This window comes from Lathyrus oleraceus, chromosome 6 (assembly GCF_024323335.1).
Source record: "Lathyrus oleraceus cultivar Zhongwan6 chromosome 6, CAAS_Psat_ZW6_1.0, whole genome shotgun sequence".
In the NCBI taxonomy this organism is placed as follows: Eukaryota; Viridiplantae; Streptophyta; class Magnoliopsida; order Fabales; family Fabaceae; genus Lathyrus; species Lathyrus oleraceus.
In genome coordinates this window covers 162,669,188-162,688,261 of record NC_066584.1, presented here as the reverse complement: position 1 = coordinate 162,688,261, position 19,074 = coordinate 162,669,188, and the positions used below count along the sequence as shown (strand labels likewise).

The 19,074-nt window shown below is 41.2% G+C and overlaps 1 non-coding gene across 1 annotated transcript; it reads right to left on the bottom strand.

The window, feature by feature from the left end:
* Positions 1–1,872: 1,872 nt before the first annotated feature.
* Positions 1,873–1,979, bottom strand: LOC127099686 (small nucleolar RNA R71). The gene has a single exon (XR_007794163.1). It is a non-coding gene; the product is annotated as a small nucleolar RNA R71 (small nucleolar RNA).
* Positions 1,980–19,074: the final 17,095 nt, after the last annotated feature.

Below are 19,074 nucleotides of genomic sequence, written 5' to 3'. Positions count from 1 at the left end.
TTCCTCTCTCAAGACCAAGTGTTCCTTGAATTCCTCAACTACCAAGACCTAATGGACACTATATAAAGGACTCAATTGGGAAAAATTGAGGACGCCTACTTTGATTTGACGCTCTGCAATTTAATTTACAATTTTTAGCATTCAGCATTTTTTCTTTCTTTCAAGCAACCTTGTTTCCGTTGCCTTATTGTATTCGCCATTCTTTTCATAGTTTCCCTTTTTCAGTTAGTTTTCCAGTTAGCCATAGTAGTAGTTTCCTACACTTAGGAACTACTACACTTTATTTAATTTTAAGTAGTAATCTGTATTGAAGAAGCAAAGCCTACCGACTTGTGGAGGACTGCTCAAGTGCTCCAAGAATCGCTATACTCTGTACTTCGATCTCCATGTTTTTATTGAATTATTATTATTATTGCCCATTTATTGTTATAAGCATGTTTTTCGCTGAGTTTATCTGTTTATGCCTTGCGATTGCTTTAATTAATATGTCTGGCTAAACTACCGGTATCGGTATGTAGCAACTTAATTTGATGGGATTTAATAATAACCGGTGAAAACCCTTTTTCTCAAATAATCTTTTAGGCTAAAGTTTTTAATCTAAATTTAATTAACTTTATCACAAAAGCGTGAAAAGCTATTTAATACGATTTTGCCACGAGAGTGGGAAATTAACTAAGGTGAGAACCAACAATCGCGGGAGCGTGAGGCTCGAGCTGGATAGTAAAAATTAGGCATTGGGTTTAAAAACAGCGAGAGAACTTTAAACACAATTAGAATTTATTTATTTTCAAAAAGTAATTTTGACTTCAAATGGGACAACGAGAGCGTACATTTTGACTTAAAGCTATAGGCCAAATCAACAACCACGAGAGTGTGAGATAAAGTCTTTTAAATAAACATTTTCTACTAAGAGATATTTGGCATTTTAAACTATTCACCGGTGACTTATCGAATCCCTGACGATTAATGCGCTGCATACTGATCCCTTCCATTAATTCTTTATTAAAACCGAAAATTTCCCTTAGATTTACTATATTACCCCTGAACTCTTACTAATCAATTCCCTTAGCTAAACATAGTGACGTTAGTAGCACTAGTTTGACCATAGGTCCCTGTGGGATCGATATCTTTTAAAACTAAAGCGACTAGATTGTGCACTTGCAGTCAAGTACCCGACAGACTATATTATATATATAGCCAGACGAACCATCAATTTTTTGGCGCCGTTGCCGCGGACCTGTTTTAGTCGAATAATGCGATTGTTTCATTGCACGGTATATAGACTAAGGTAAAAATGAAAACTAATCTTCTCTCCTTTTCTTTCCCTGATTGTATGCCAAGTACTCGCTCACAAGACGATAACTTAGCACCACCAATCCCTGAATTAGAGCGTTTCCTGTACGTGAGACGCTGAATACACGAATATCAACAAAAAGACGGTATTCCCGATATCTCATTTCCTCTTAAATCAGAAGAAAAACCTAACATGGCTGACGAAGTACCACAATATCGTCCTCTTAAATTCTACGCTACCCCATCTCAACAAGAACCTCACAACAGCATTGCTGCCCCCGCTATTAATCGAAACGATTTCGAGTTGAAACCCTCACTCTTATCAGCCGTCCAACAACATCAATTTACTGGAAATCCAACAGAAATCCTAATGAGCACCTGACCAAGTTTGTGCAGTACGCCGATACTGTAAAAGTGAATGGTGTATCTCAAGATGCGATAAGACTGCGCCTTTTTCCCTTTTCTCTAAGAGACAAAGCCTAGGCTTGGTTGCAATCCTTGCCTTCCAACTCCGTTACAACATGGGAGGAGCTGAAGAACGTCTTCTTATCCCGATACTTTCCGCCAAGCAAAACTGCTATGCTGAGAGCTCAAAGCAACGGATTCAGGCAAAAAGATGTGGAATCTCTCTACGAAGCATGGGAGAGATAGAAGGACATGATGAGAATATGTCCACATCATGGTCTTGAAGGCTGGGTGATCATTCACACTTTTTATAATGGGCTTCTGTATAACACAAGACTTACAATAGACGCTGTCGCGGGCGGTGCACCTATGGATAAGCCATAGACCGAAGCCTATCAACTCATTGAAAACATGGCCCAAAACCATTGCCAATGGGGAGGTGAACGAACTCCAGTGGAAAAGTCCCAGACTAAGGGTGGAATGTACGAAATTAGTAGCCTTGACCATGTTCATGCAAAGGTAGATGCCCTTGTTCAAAAATTAGATAACTTGACCATACCACCCGCAGCCACCGTGGCCGCTGTAACTCCAAACTGTGAGCTATATGGAAACCCTGGACACACTGCACCAGAATGTCAAATATTAGCAGGAGTTCCAACCGATCAAGTGAACTACACACAAGGAAATCCCTATTCAAATACTTACAACCCTGGTTGGAAAAACCATCCTAATTTCTCGTATAAGAATAACAATACCCTGTATGCACCTGGCCAAACACCAGCTGTTCCGCCTGGATATCAAAAGCCAGCTAATAATGCTCCTAACATGCCTAGGAAGTCAAATCTCGAGTTAATGATGGAAAGCTTCATAGCTACTCAAGCTCAAACGAACAAGGACTTCTTAAACCAAAACATACATACTAGCGAGCAACTCAAACAACTAGTGAATAAAGTAGACGCCTTAGCCACCCACAATAAAATGCTTGAAACACAGATTTCACAAGTGGCTCAACACCAAGCGTCTACAACTGCTCCAGCTGGAACATTTCCTAGACAACCGCAACCTAATCCTAATGGACATGCAAATGTCGTTATACTGAGGAGTGGAAAAGAAGTAGATGGACCCGTAGATCCAAGACTCCAAAACCCTGCCATGTACCAAAAACCAAATAAAACCTCAACCGAGCAGGTGAATGAACCAAATTAAACAGAAGATAATACCCAGGAGGCCGAAGAGAAAGAAAAACCTTATGTGCCTCCACCTTCTTATAAACCACCCATTTCGTATCCTCAAAGACTTAAAAGTTCTAAAACTGTGAATCAATTTAGGAAATTTGTTGAGCTTCTGAAGCAATTAAACATTACAATACCCTTTACAGAAGCCATCACACAAATGCCCTCCTATGCCAAATTTCTTAAGGAAATCCTATCCAATAAGAAAAAGATTGAGGATGACGAAACAGTTACACTTACTGCCGAGTGTAGCGCCATAATCCAGAACAACATGCCTCCCAAACTAAAAGACCCGGGTAGTTTCTCCATACCCTGTGTCATTGGAAAGTTCGTCATAGACAAAGTTCTATGCGATCTAGGAGCCAGCATTAGTGTAATGCCCTTAACCATTTGTAGAAGGCTCAGTATGGGAGAATTAAGACCGACAAAGATGTCTGTTCAATTAGCTGACTACTCGATTAAATACCTTGTCGGTGTATTAGAGAATGTCCCAGTTCGTGTAGGTCAATTTTACATTCCTACCGACTTCATAATCATGGACATTAAAGAAGATGCCAATACACCTATCATTCTAGGAAGTTCATTCTTGGCTACCGCCGGAGCCATCATAGACGTAAAGAGAGGTAAGCTGGCATTCGAAGTTGGAGAGGAAAAGGTTGAATTCATCTTAACCCAATTCTTACAAGCGCCAGCTATAGACAACACCTGATATCTGCTTGATGTCATAGACGAGGGCGTGAGAGAGATGGAGATGGAAGAAACCATGTATTCTGAAATAATGAAAATCCAGGTCCCTCCAATCCTTGAAGACAATAATTGGCATGAACCATACCAAAATGAAAGTCTAAGCGGATGCTTAGCACTTACACCCGACCACATGCCATGCCCAAAGAAACCTGACTTGGAATTAAAAACGCTACCAAAGAACCTAAGATACGAATTCCTAGACACTGAACTAAAAAGACCAGTAATAGTCAACGCTGACTTAGGACAGATGGAAACCGAGAAATTATTAGATGTCCTACGAAAATATCCAACATCGTTAGGATATAACATCGCCCATCCAAAAGGAATAAGTCCTTTGATCTGTATACATCGTATTATGCTGGAGGAAGACTGCAATACCTCTAGAGAGAACCAGAGAAGGATCAACCCAATGCTAAGTACCATAGTCAAGGATGAAGTAAAGAAACTTCTAGACGCAGGAATCATATACCCGATCTCAAATAGTTAATGGGTTAGCCCCGTTCATGTAGTACCCAAGAAAGGAGGTGTTACAGTTGTTAAGAACGAGAAGGGAGAATCCATAGCACAAAGAGTTGTGACCGGAAGTAGAATGTGCATGGACTATAGAAAACTAAATAAAGTCACTCGTAAAGATCATTTCCCTCTACCTTTCATAGATCAAATGCTTGAACGACTGGCTAAGCATTCTCACTTCTGCTATCTAGACGGTTATTCAGGATTCTTTCAAATCCCAATCCATCCTGACGACCAAGAAAAGACTACCTTCACATGCCCTTATGGTACATTCGCCTACCGACGAATGCCATTTGGCCTATGTAACGCTCCCGCAACATTTCAAAGATCCATGATGGCAATCTTCGCAGATTTTATAGATGACATCATGGAAGTCTTCATGGACGATTTTTCTGTTTGCGGTCAGAGTTTTGAAGGATGTCTATCTAACCTCGAAATGGTACTCGAAAGATGCGTAAAAGTAAACCTCGTTCTAAACTGGGAGAAATGCCATTTTATGGTTCAACAAGGAATTGTATTAGGTCACGTGGTATCTGACAGAGGAATTGAAGTGGACAAAGCAAAAATTGAAATTATAGAGAACCTTCAACCTCCGAAAATTGTTCGAGAGATAAGAAGCTTTCTAGGACACGCCGGTTTCTACCGACGTTTTATTAAAGATTTCTCAAAAATAACCAAGCCACTTACAGGATTATTAATGAAGGACGCTGACTTCATATTTGATGTAAAATGCTTAACAACGTTCAACCAACTAAAAACATCTTTAGTCACCGCACCCATAATGCAACCACCTGACTCGAGCTTACCATTTGAAATCATGTGCGATGCGAGTGATTACGCAGTGGGCGCAGTACTAGGACAAAGGAAGGATAAGAAGCTTCATGCTATATACTATGCGAGTAGAACACTTGATCCTGCCCAAATGAACTACGCCACCACTGAAAAAGAACTTCTAGCTGTCGTGTTCGCATTGGACAAATTTCGTTCCTACCTGGTGGGGGCGAAAATTATCATCTATACCGATCACGCCGCTATTAGACATTTGTTAAGTAAGAAGGATGCCAAACCAAGACTTTTAAGATGGATCCTGCTCTTACAAGAATTTGATTTAGAAATAAAAGATAAGAAAGGTACTGAGAACGTAGTAGCAGACCACTTATCTCGTATCGAAGGGAACAAGCCTGAATGAACCCCAATTAATGACGATTTCCTTACGAGCGAATCATCTCCCAAATGGAAAGTGATATGTCTGAACTGACATTAAGCGATACAGAAATAGAAGAATCCGTGGAAGAAGTAGACGCGAATGCAACTCTGCCATGGTACGGTGACTTCGTAAACTACCTAGCCGTCGGAGTACTTCCACCGGACCTATCTTATTAACAAAAGAAGAAGTTCTTTCATGACCTAAAACAGTATTACTGGGATGAACCCCTTCTTTTCAAAAGAGGGACCGACGGTATTTTCCGTGGATGTGTTCCTGAGGATGAAATCGATGATACAATCTCTAATTGCCATTCTGCCCCCTATGGAGGGCATTCAAGTACCTCAAAGACCTGCACTAAGATCTTGCAATCCGACCTATTTTGGCCTACCCTATGGAAAGACGTCCATAACGCGGTTATAAAATGTGACCGGTGCCAACGCACTGGCAACATCTCAAGACGCGATGAAATGCCATAAACAGGAATCTTAGAAGTCGTAGTCTTTGACGTATGGGGGATTGACTTCATGGGACCATTCCTAGCTTCTTTTGGAAATAAATACATACTCGTTGCTGTCGACTATGTCTCAAAATGGATCGAGGTTGTAGCCTCTCCAACAAATGACACACGAGTAGTAATCAAGCTATTCAAAAATATTATCTTTCCCAGATTCGGTGTGCCGAAACTAGTAGTTAGTGACGGTGGCTCCCACTTCATATCGAATATATTTGGAAAACTCCTTCTGAAGTATGGAGTCTGACACCGCGTAGCAACACCGTATCATCCACAAACCAGTGGGCAAGTCGAAGTCTCGAATTGAGAAATAAAAAAATTCTTGAGAAGACCGTAGGAATATCCATAAAGGACTGGTCATCCACGCTAAATGAAGCTTTGTGGGCCTACCGGACGGCTTACAAAACCCCGATAAGAACCACACCCTTCAAACTAGTTTATGGGAAATCTTGCCACCTCCCCGTGGAACTGGAACACAAAGCATATTGGGCAATTAAAACCCTTAACATCAACTACACTTCCGCAGGCGAGAAACGGATTTTGGACATCCATGAATTAGAAGAGCTCAAATTGGACGCTTACGAGAATGCCAGGATCTAGAAAGAACGAACCAAAAGATGGCACGACAAACGCATCTCTAGGAAGGAGTTTAAAGTCGGCGACGTAGTGCTGCTATTTAACTCAAGACTTAAACTCTTTCCAGAAAAACTCAAATCTCGGTGGTCTGGCCCTTTCGAGATCACCAAGGTTCTCACTAGTGGTGCGATAGAAATAAAAGGTAGAAATAGTGACCCTTTCATAGTAAACGGGCAGCACTTAAAGCATTATCATAATATAGAAAACAGAGACTATTCGAACAGTCTCAGACTCATAGAGCTGCCCGCTCAACCCCAAACCTAGTACAACACGACACTACTGTCGAACTTCCGACATTAAACAAAGTGCTTAGTGGGAGACAACCCACCTTATTTCTTTTTGTTATTTTTCTTACTATCTAGTTTTTCCTTTCTTTAATTTTCTTCGTTATTTTTGTTTGCTCCCCCTTCTTGATTCTTTGCAGTCGCTCTTGTTGTTTCTAGTAACTAACTTAGATATATTGGACACTGACTAACAGGAAAATTACTAATTAGTTAGTTAATTACATTCATCATGCAACAACCAGAGATAGTTTTCAGAGGCCGAGTTCAACGCAGGAGGTATGATTATCTAGCCAGGAAGAATATGGCATTGACCATATATTATGATGGACCGACCATGGATAAATTAGGCATCCAAGATAGCATCCTTTATATGTTTAAACAGCTGGGGTGGGAGAACGCAGCCATTAAGAGACGGTTTGTCACGTACCGTGAGCTAACCTTAGAATTCCTGAGTTCCCTTGTATGCATCCCTGAACATGGTTACAGACTTAACAAAGGGTTAATATCCTTTAGGTTATTTAGCATGGACTTCACCTACACCCGTCTAGACCTTGCTGACCTCTTAGGGTTCCCTATCGGCCCTTTCGTCTTTACTACCCGCCAGGAGGACCTTATCGATGACATTAATCTCGATGACTTCTGGGGTTGCATATCCGGAGAATCCAACCCAAACCCGAATGAGATGCACTCACAAAAGATCCATAACCCTGCTATCCGCTATTTTCATAAAATACCAGCCCACACCTTATTTGGTAAGGAAGAGAATAACACATTAGTGTCCCGAGATGAACTTTTCATCCTGTTGTATGTCGATCAAGGTCGCCACGTCAATATAGTATCATTCATGATGGAAAGATTTGTCCACCTTGCTAAGAATAACCGTACCCCACTAATCATAGGAGGCCTAGTTACCATGATAGCAGACGCTATAGGACTTGTACGCCCACTTTATGGGCTTATACCCTTTGGAAACATCTGCCCAATGGATATCGACTTTTGCTTTAACCATAGAATCATAGGTAACATTGGGACGGATACCTTTGATTATCTAATCAGTAATGAAGTGGTACGACTTTTCACCTTGCCTAACCATGAGAAAACGAGTGTTCACAACCGAGATAATTGGCTCTATGACTTAGAGGAACACCCTATCGACCCACCTTCACCTCCCGCTACACCGCCCAAATATGAGTATGTTAATGACCCTGTCCTTAAGGAAGAATCTGACCCTGAAACACCTCCTAACTATTATAACATTGCTGAACCGGTTCCTCCATTTTGTGCTGATAATCATGCCATGCTCATCACCCGTCTGAATACTTTCCAAGCTGACATCACCATTGTGAAAGAAGAGATAAAGCTCATACGCTTTGATGTCCTAGGCCTGATGGATATAGCCGTTGAGCAGTGTCATTATCTGAACGAAGTTGTTGCTGCATTGGGGCAAAAATGTGGCTGAAATTTCTGACCACTGATTTCTCCTACTCGCACTAAGCAATGAGGACACTGCTTTGTTTTGTGTGGGGAGGGAGCACTTTTATTACTTTTACTTATTGCATTACTTTTGTTCTATTGTTTTCATTTGCTATGTTATCGCTACATTTTTCCTATGTTACATCCAATTTCAATTTATTAATTCAATTGCTATTTATTTAATTAAGCTTATTTCATCTATTTATTTATTTCTGCATTTATGCTGTTAAATTCATATTGCTTAGCTATTATTTATGCTGCTATTCTGCTGTGTTGAGAAAGTTTTGAATTTAGCGTGTGACGACCGTCACTATAGGATGACGTCCGTCTCGCAGACGTGACGACCGTCACGAATCTGGAACGATCGTCACAAATATGAAAGTGACCGTTACGAGCAAGTGACCGTTGCAGACGACCGTTAGACATCCGTTGCTCGTGACGACCGTCACACCCCTGTGACGACCGTCACGAATTCCAGAGAGCTCGCCTATAAAAGCAGGTGCTCTTTCTCCCTTTCTCCTCACCAATATTCACTCTCCTATATTCTGATCATCATCTATTCAATTCTTCACTATTTTTCTGCGAGCTCATAACTCACAAACCTTCCACCTCACCCACCAACACCAAAAGTTTCATCCAACTCATCAAATGGCCCGTCAAGAAAGAGGCACTCCCGACCTATCAACCGTCACATTCCGCGATGGAGAAGCCGGCGAACGCCAAAGAAGCAACTACCTCAAATTCTATTAACGCTCCATTCAAGCCACGAGGTATGTGGATCATGAATGCCTAAGGGAGTTAGGACTTTTGGAGGGTATGGAATGGATGCTAGCTGCCTCCAGTCTGACGTAGCTCTGTACCACACCGCAGCCAACCTACGAAGCGCTGACCCTGGAATTTCTAAGTTCCTACTCTTACATCACTCCACCTGGCGCTACCCAATATCTCACCGGTGTAGCCACATTTAGAATGTTCGGCACCGAGTATTCCCTTAATCAAACCTTGATTGCAAGAATGCTTGGTTTCCGACATGGAGAAGGAATCCACTGATGCATCCCAGAAGGATGGTCAGATATAGCATTCCAAGTTTGGCACAACCTCACCAACATGAACGCAACGAGCTGGGATACACTTAACGCAACGTATATCCACAACCCAACCATCAGATACTTTCACCGAGTCCTAGGGCACATAGTTTTTGGAAGAGTCAGCAACCACAAGGTAAACTCTAAGGAACTTTTCCTTCTCCACTATGTGTTTGCCCAAATTGCGTTCAATGTTACTCCGTTCCTATTAGCCAACATCCAGGATGCTTGCATGAGAGGCAGCCAGGCGTTTTGTTGTGGGGGAATTATCACCTCCATAGAATTAGGCTTGAACCTGGGAGATAGACTAGCCAACTTACCAACCCTGGAAGCAGAATTCCTCGACATCGACTACTGTCGTGCCTCACACCTAATCAAAGCAAAAGATGATGGGAAGTATCATCCTGTTGTCAGAAACAAGACGGTAAAGATCATCATCATGCCCAATTGGAACCGCACAGATCCAAGAGAAATGAAAAATTGGACCTTTGATCTGGAGGCCCCCGAGCCAACTGATGGAAATCCTGGTAATGGTACAGATGAAGTCGAAGAAGAGCTTGATAGAGGCATACACCAACCATCTGAAGAGCACGCTGCAGAGACCTCCTCCCGAGGACAAGAAGAAGCGAACGAAGACCCGCCTCCATGGAAAACATCTACACCGAGATGTTGAGACACAACCAAATAATGGAAGACCGCCAAACAAAAATGATGCAAGCGATCCAGCAAATGCAGCGGGATCAGCACGATTATGCTCACTGGCATGATCAGGGGATGGCGGAACTTTCAGACCAGATGAGTGCCCTGACTTATCGCATAGATGCCATCCAAGAGTACACTCAGCACGTAGGATTGGATCCTACCCAGTGAGGACGAGGTGACCACGCAAGAGCAAGAGCCAGAGCACGAAGAAGCCAACCGCATTATGATGAGCAGTGATTTTTTGTTTCTTTTCCCTTTTACTTTTGTATACTATCGCATTGAGGATAATGCAATTTTCAAATGTGGGAGGAAATCCTTATGACTACTCTACTTGTTTCTATTGCTAATATTTTCAGCCAATACAAAATTTTTTTGCTTGTCCTTTTCAATCATTTACACATATTTTAACATTACAAATTTTTTTCCTTAAGATTAAATGCATACCCTACAAGTACATAGGTCGTCCTGATGAGGCTTTGTCAGGAAAACCGAGAAAGATCTAACAAGATTGATACCGTCCCGACACCCTAGACCCTTTATTTCTACGAGATCAGTTTGAGTAACCATTATACCGACACCTTAAGTCTCCATTCTAGATTAACCCCTAGTAGTTTATACTAGCAGTCAACACCGTCTCAAGCGCAAACCACGTGGAGAGCCGATGAATATAAGTGTTTGATGCCTACAAATCAAGAAACTCCTTCATACTGTTGCTATCAAGAAATTGATAAAAAAAAATAACCATACAAAAGGTTACAAAGTTATGCAAAAAGAAGGAATAAAAACCCCCAGTCGGTTGGTCCAGAGGTACCTGGTACTGGACTCGGTAGGGCGAACTACGGTTCGATCCCCCATAACCTTCAAATGGGATATATAAAGGGGTACAACACTAGTGTACCAGACCCTCGTGCTAGAAAAGTATCAAAGTCACTAACTGGGTACTTCACTAAGTGCGTGCGGAGGCAAAGGGCTTAATGTTATTGCGCTAGAATGAAACCGGGTGAAATAGAAACAGAGACACTAGGTCGAGCTATAATAGCATGATTCAAACTGGCTTGTGTAAAGGAGAGATCTATGATAAAGTTGAAAGCTCGTGTATCTTTGGTGTTTCACTCAATATCGAACATCCTAACAATCCACCTGACAACCACGTACGAACAGGTAATGTATCCGCGTTTAAATTCTATTTTTCAAATTGTGTTTGCTTGAGGACAAGCAAAGATTCAAGTTTAGGGGAGTTTGATAACGCGAAAACACATCAGATAATTGCCTTTACTTACACTCAGAAATCACATCATTTCGATTAATATCCCGATTTTTGTGCAAGTATTCGTGTTGTTTTTGCAGGTATTTGAATCTCCATTCACTAAAGAGCAAAATAAAGAAAAGGAAGAAAAATAAGAAGAAACAAGTAAAAAAGGCATAGAAAAACCAGAAGAATAGAAAAAGCAGATTTTGCTGATGTGACGATCGCCACACTTTCATGACGTTCGTCACGGCCTAGACTGTGACGACCGTCACAGGCCCATGACGAGCGTCACACGGCCACAAACTGCGCTTTGAAGCAGTCAGCAATAGGCACCCAAAAGTGCGTATATTTCCTCCAACAAACTTTTCCCACGATTTCCTCTCTCAAGACCAAGTGTTCCTTGAATTCCTCAACTGCCAAGACCTAATGGACACTATATAAAGGACTCAATTGGGAAAAATTGAGGACGCCTACTTTGATTTGACGCTCTGCAATTTAATTTACAGTTTTTAGCATTCAACATTTTTTCTTTCTTTCAAGCAACCTTGTTTCCGTTGCCTTATTGTATTCGCCATTCCTTTCATAGTTTCCCCTTTTCAGTTAGTTTTCCAGTTAGCCATAGTAATAGTTTCCTACACTGGGGAACTACTATGCTTTATTTAATTTTAAGTAGTAATCTATATTGAAGAAGCAAAGCCTACCGACTTGTGGAGGACTGCTCAAGTGCTCCAAGAATCGTTATACTTTGTACTTCGATCTCCAGGTTTTTATTGAATTATTATTATTATTGCCCATTTATTGTTATAAGCATGTTTGCCGCTGAGTTAATCGGTTTATGCCTTGCGATTGCTTTATTAATATGTCCGGCTAAACTACCGGTATCGGTATGTAGCAACTTAATTTGATGGGATTTAATAATAACTGGTGAAAACCCTTTTTCTCAAATAACCTTTTAGGCTGAACTTTTTAATCTAAATTTAATTAACTTTATCACAAAAGCGTGAAAAGCTATTTAATACGATTTTGCCACGAGAGTGGGAAATTAACTAAGGTGAGAACCAACAATCGCGGGAGCGCGAGGCTCGAGCTGGATAGTAAAAATTAGTCATTGGGTTTAAAAACAGCGAGAGCACTTTAAAAATAATTAGAATTTATTTATTTTCAAAAAGTAATTTTGACTTCGAATGGGACAGCGAGAGCGTACATTCTGACTTAAAGTTATAGGCCAAATCAACAACCACGAGAGTGTGAGATAAAGTCTTTTAAATAAACATTTTCTACTGAGAGATATTTGACATTTTAAACTATTCACCGGTGACTTATCGAATCCCTGACGATTGATGCGCTGCATACTGATCCCTTCCATTAATTCTTTATTAAAACCGAAAATTTCCCTTAGATTTACTATATTACCCCCGAACTCTTACTAATAAATTCCCTTAGCTAAACATAGTGACGTTAGTAGCACTAGTTTGACCATAGGTCCCTGTGGGATCGATATCTTTTAAAACTAAAGCGACTAGACTGTGCACTTGCAGTCAAGTACCCGACAGACTATATGATATATATAGCCAAACGAACCATCACCCGCCGCTACGGAAACTAGGTTTCACATCTTCAACTTTGATCAGAGATGACCCTTGCTGAAATCCCAAACCAGCACGGTTCTTGTTCTCGGCGACCTCTACCATCCGGCCCCACTGATCAGAACTACCATCTTCAACAATCTTTTGAGCGTCTTTAAAAGAGGACATAGGTTCCCCAAATCTCTTTTCTTCAACAATAGATAGAGCTTAGAACAGAGTTCCAATCTCATCCTCAGCTTCCACATATGAGAAAGACGATATATGACTCACTAACAACACTTTCTCTCCTCCCATGATGACGAGCTTACCATTCTTCACAAATTTCAATTTCTGATGCAGAGTGGATGTCATAGCTCCTGCCTCATGTATCCATGGCCTTCCTAACAAGCAGCTATAGGCCAGGTGGATATCCATTACCTGGCAAGTAATTTAGAAATCACTCAGACCTATCTTCACTGGAAAGGTCCACCTCACCAATAACAGTCTTGCGAGAACCATCAAAAGCTTTGACGATTGTGCCACTATATCTCATCCGAGCTCCTTGGTAGATAATTTTGACAGGGTTGACTTGGGGAGTACATTCAAAGAAGAACCGGTATTAACCAACACATTTGACAACGCATCCTCCTTACAATTGATTGATATGTGTAGCACCAGATTGTGATTTTTGCCCTCCTCGGGGAGTTCTTCATCACCGAAGCTTAGATTATTGCAGGAAGTAATGTTAGCTACAATGTGGTCAAATTGATCCACTGTCACATCATGTTCCATATAAGCTTGCTCCAACACCTTTTGCAATGCTTCTATGTGCGCTTCAGAGTTCATGAGTAGAAATATCACTGAAATTTTTGAAGGAGTCTGGAGCAGCTGCTCCACCACATTGAATTCACTCTTCTTAATCAAACGAAGCACCCCATCATCATCATTAGGCTTCAAATTGCTGGATTCACCAGACTGACACTTTGGAGAACTAACCGGATTTGCTACAGGTACCTTAACCTTCTTACCAATATCCTCTACATCCTTCGGGATAACAGGAGCAAACACACGACCTCTATGGGTCACCTTCGCTATATCGGCAATGTTCACAATAAAATTATTCGTAGGCAGCGAGACCTCCTGAACATTCTCCACCATTATTGCATTATACTAGTAGGGAACAACTCTATCGGATGCATACAGGACTGGGCCCGCTAACCGTATCACTAATGGAGATACCGATTTGTTGACGATGTTACTGCTGCTGCTATCAAACTGAATTACCACCCGCTCAGGGGTCTTAAAGACTGACACTATCATGTTGACATCATCTATATCCCTTGACTGTTGAATCTGGATTACATTCTCATCCATCAACTTCTGGATATCTCTCTTGACAACCGAACACCCTTGGGGGTTCACACTGCAGACTGCACAACTGTCGTGGTCTTGTTCACAATCACTAATAGTATATAGGGTCTTATGCATCTCAACCCAAGATCGACGAATTCGTCGCACATCAAATACACGGAAACTTCTTGAACAACCATCTACCATGTTGATAGAAGAATTACCATGAACAGGCAATGGGTTTGCTTTCATATTTGGCACACGGTCCTCAAAGGATACCATCCCACTCTTCACGAGCTTCTGAACCTCATACTTCAGCGGGTAGCAATTCTCAATATCATGGCCAGGAGCCCCTTGGTGAAAGGCACAATGAAGCTCTGGCTTATACCACCATGGAAGTGGTTTTGGAACTTGCGGAAGATTTCTTGGTTGAAGTAGGTTCTTGAGAACCAAGGATGGGTACAATTCAGCATAAGACATAGGAATCGGGTCGAAAGAGACCTTCTTCCTCTCAAAGTTCTGTTGTTGTTGATTATTGTTGGTGTTGACGTTGCTGTTGAACTAGCATATATTGATTGTTGGAGAATACTGGAATAATAGATGATACTTGATGATGACGTTGATGTGGTTGCGGACTTCTTCTGATATGAGGCCTCATCTGCCTCCCAACTGATACTGCATTGGCTTCAACTTCCTTCTTCTTAGAGAAACGGTTACCAAACCTCTTGCTCGAAGATAACCGTCCCTCACTGACACCTTCTTATAAACTCATCCCCATATTTACCATTTCGGTAAAGTCACTGGGGGCATTAGCAATCATTCGCTCATAGTAAAACGAGCTTAGGGTCTTGAGGAAGATCTTAGTCATCTCCTTTTCTTCCAACAGCGGGGTAATCTGAGCGGCTAGCTTTCTCCATCTCTGGGCGTATTCTTTAAATGTCTCCTTGTCCTTCTGAGACATCGACCGAAGCTGGTCCCTATTTAGCGCCATATCCACGCTGTACTTATACTGTTTCACAAATGCTTCAACCAAATCATTGAACATGCGGACACTCACACTATCCAAACCCATGTACCACCTCAGAGCGACACCATTCAGACTATCTTGAAAGTAATGAATCAGTAACTAATCATATTCAATTTGCCTCGACATTTTCCTGGCATACATGACAAGATGACTGAGTGGAGAGGTGTTCCCCTAATACTTTTCAAAGTCAGGGACTTTGAACTTCATCGGGATCTTAACATTAGGAACCAAGCAAAGTTCCACAACACTCTTACTGAACAAATCCTTTCCCCTCAAGGTCTTCAACTCCTTTCGCAGCTCAAGGAATTGGTCTTTCATTTCGTCCATCTTCTCATAAACATTCGGACCCTCAGAAGGCTCGGAATGGTAGATTGTGTCCTCAACAAGAGGCAGGGCGTGAACAACTGGAGGCGGAACAAACATGATCGAGCTAGATGCCGGCATGGAAGCAAAAGTAGTCGCAAACGCTTTGGGCATAAAGTTGGGCGGCATTCCCCAAGGGAATCCGACAGGCATGGCAAGAGCAAACTGAGTGGCAAGAACGGTTAAAGTAACAACTTCTGAAATGACAGTCCTCTGAGGAGGAGGAGTTACGGGCATTGGAGAAGATTGACTTTGAGCAGTTAACACAAACTCCATCATGGTAGTCAAGCGGGCAATCTCGTCCTTCAGTTCTAGGTTCTCTTTCTCTAAGTTCTCCATTATTCTCGGATGATTGGTGAGAGTATTGTATCGTTGAGTCAGCTTGGCTGAAGCACAAAAGAATTACCAATAAGACATCTGGCGGAAGAAAACTTGTTATGCAAATGATGCTTGAAATGTAATGCTTTGATTGTTTTTATTTTCAAGGAACATACCATTTTATTTGCAAATATATAATAATAACAATTGTAACAATTTTATTGAACATAAAAATCTCTTTTATTCATATAATTTGGAAGGATTACACTAAGTACATTTTCAGAAACCAAAAAATACAAAAAATAACAGAAAAGGAAACTAATCATCCTAAGGATCCCCTAACAACAGTGTTAGATGATTTCGCTGCAGGCACGTACTTTCTTCGGATGGGTCGGATCTTGGACTCAAAAGAAGTATTCATCTAAGCCTTCTCGAGGACAAGTTGGTCAACAATCTTCTTCCAAGCAACAGAAGGCTGAGGCATACTAGAGGAAGATGAAACCTCTGGTTCTCTCTGTCTCTTCACTACTCGGTCTTCAAGAAGCTCAATAAGTGAATCTTTGTCCTTAGACTCAAGTTGCAACTCCTCATGCTTTCGGCTCAAAGCATGAAATCACTCTTCCCACATATCCTTCTCTTGTTTCATCTTGGCAAGTGCATCTTCCAACTCCTCTACATCTTGGTTAGGGAGAGTTAATGGCCCAGCCACAACCATAAACATAGGTCTCTCACAAGCATAAGGCATCTTCAATTCCCAAGCTCTCTTCTCACCCAAGAAGTGTAAGCTTCCAAAGCTACACAGTTGCACGGACCAAGCTCTGATCTTCCTTTCCTATGCAAATTATGCCAAGCGCGTATCATCTTCTGCTTCAAAAGTTGGGGATCTTTACCCTCTTGATAGAAAATACCTTCTAAATGAGTGTTATTAGGCTTGTCTCTCAAGGGGAACCCAAGTTGACGACGAGCCAAAGAAGGGTTGTAGTTAATTCCTCCTTGTGTACCATTGAGAGGCACATTATAGAATTCACCACAACTATCAATAATATACAAACTACTCAATGAAGAATCATACCAAACTATATCATCATTAGTGAGAGACATAACTCTCTGGGACCACCTTAGACATTGTTTGTTCTCCATAAAAGCAAACGTCTGAGGCAAGTGCGAAATAAATCACTTATACATAAGAGGAACACATCACACAATCGTTCCACCACCTTTAGAATTCCTTAGATGCAAAGAGAAATACATATCACCCAACAAAGTAGGCAAATGATTCCCAATCAAGAAGATTCTAATGGCATTAACATCAACAAAATCGTCAATGTTAGGGAACAAAGCCAACCCATAGATGAGCAACACAAAGATAGCTTCAAAAGCATCCACACTACCGGCTTGAGCAAAGGCAATAGCTTCCTTGATGAGGAACTCAAAAGTCAACCCAGACATTCCTCCTTTCTTCACCCAATGAGCCTCAATATCAGGCTTCTTCAGATGAAGAGCTTCAGCTATAAGATGAGATTTGGGAATCCCTTCCAATCCACTAAAAGGCACTTTGTCAGAAACGGGTATTCCCAAGAGATGGGCATATTCCTCTAATGTAGGCATAAGCTGATAATCGGGAAAAGTGAAGCAATGGTAGAGAGGGTCATAAAACTGAACCAACACACTAAAAAAGTCCTTCAATCACAACAGCAGATAAAATAGGTAGAAGCTTCCCATGACGTTGTTTAAAGTCCAAGAGATATAATACAAAAGATGATAGCTTCCTTAACTCTTTCAAGTCAGGACATATGAAACTGTACTTCTTAGTGTTCCTTCGCCCACAATCCATGGTCTGAAAATATTTGCAAATAAAACCTCAGTTCCTTGAATTTATTTTTCGTATGATGAATGTTATGGTGCGCATGAATGCATGAATGCAACAATCACAAATAATGGATCACACACAAGGAAAACAAACAAAGGTCAAGGGGTGAATCGAGTCAGTGTCAGGATCAATCATCCATTTTGGTGGATTATGGTTTTCACCTTATCAACACCCAAGTTCCATTTATATTGACAAGACTTGATTGGATCAACCAAGAATCAAGGGTTTTTTGTGAGTCACGAGCATGGAGTCAGGTTAAGAACCATCCCAAAGGAGTGTACTAAGGATAAAACTTGTAGATCATGTTCTAAAAAGTTCCCAGAGTCTTAATTCCATCTATCGGATATTACAGATTAGGATGACTGACTCATCAACCCATAATATTCTCAAGAGAAACTCGTCTGAGTGTAGTATCGCGTAACAACTATCCTCATGTCTACACCTGAACAGTCTCCGCACTACGTCCTAAATAGGCCAAGTTGGGTTAAATGTTCTATGGTCCTCAGCTTTTCGGACCCCAAATCAGAGAAAGTAATGCCTAACCACAAATAACGTGTGTGACATCAATAGCTCCAAAAGGGTCTCCACTGAGTACATGGGTCTCAAGCCAACTTGTTAAGGACTACTCCACACAAGTCGAACATGACTATACCATCCTCCTATCTTAATTGCACTCAAGTTCGGGTTAAAACTTATCTCACCACTCAGAGATCACCAAGCACAACAAGCAGATTATATCATATAAACAAATATACATACATCAAATATATAATTACATACACACAAAAAGTAGGCTAAACCCACTGGAGATCACTCCCCAGCAGAGTCGCCACTTAATTTTTGTAGAGGTAAATTCATGACCATCAAGCTATGGATAAGCTTGACGTTAGTAAAATAAGAGTCGCCACAGCGCTTTTATTATTTCCAAGGGAAAAGGGAAAAGTACGAACAAAACCCAAAGATAAGAAGATTTCAAATCAAAACCAATAAAATGCCAGAGATTACAGGTAAGGGGGTTGGTTACACAAAGGAAATGTGTCAGCACCCAAAGTGTCATAGGTACTCCTAGGGAGCCCTTTTTTATGTGTACATGTGTCTTGGGTATAAAAATGTTTGCAATAAATAGAGTGTGGGGATGAGAAAATAATTTGTTAATTATATTTTTGTGTGTGACAAGACCTTCGGACTTGTGCATACGTGCCAACATAAAATGAGGGATCAAAACCTCGTAGTTCGTGGTAACA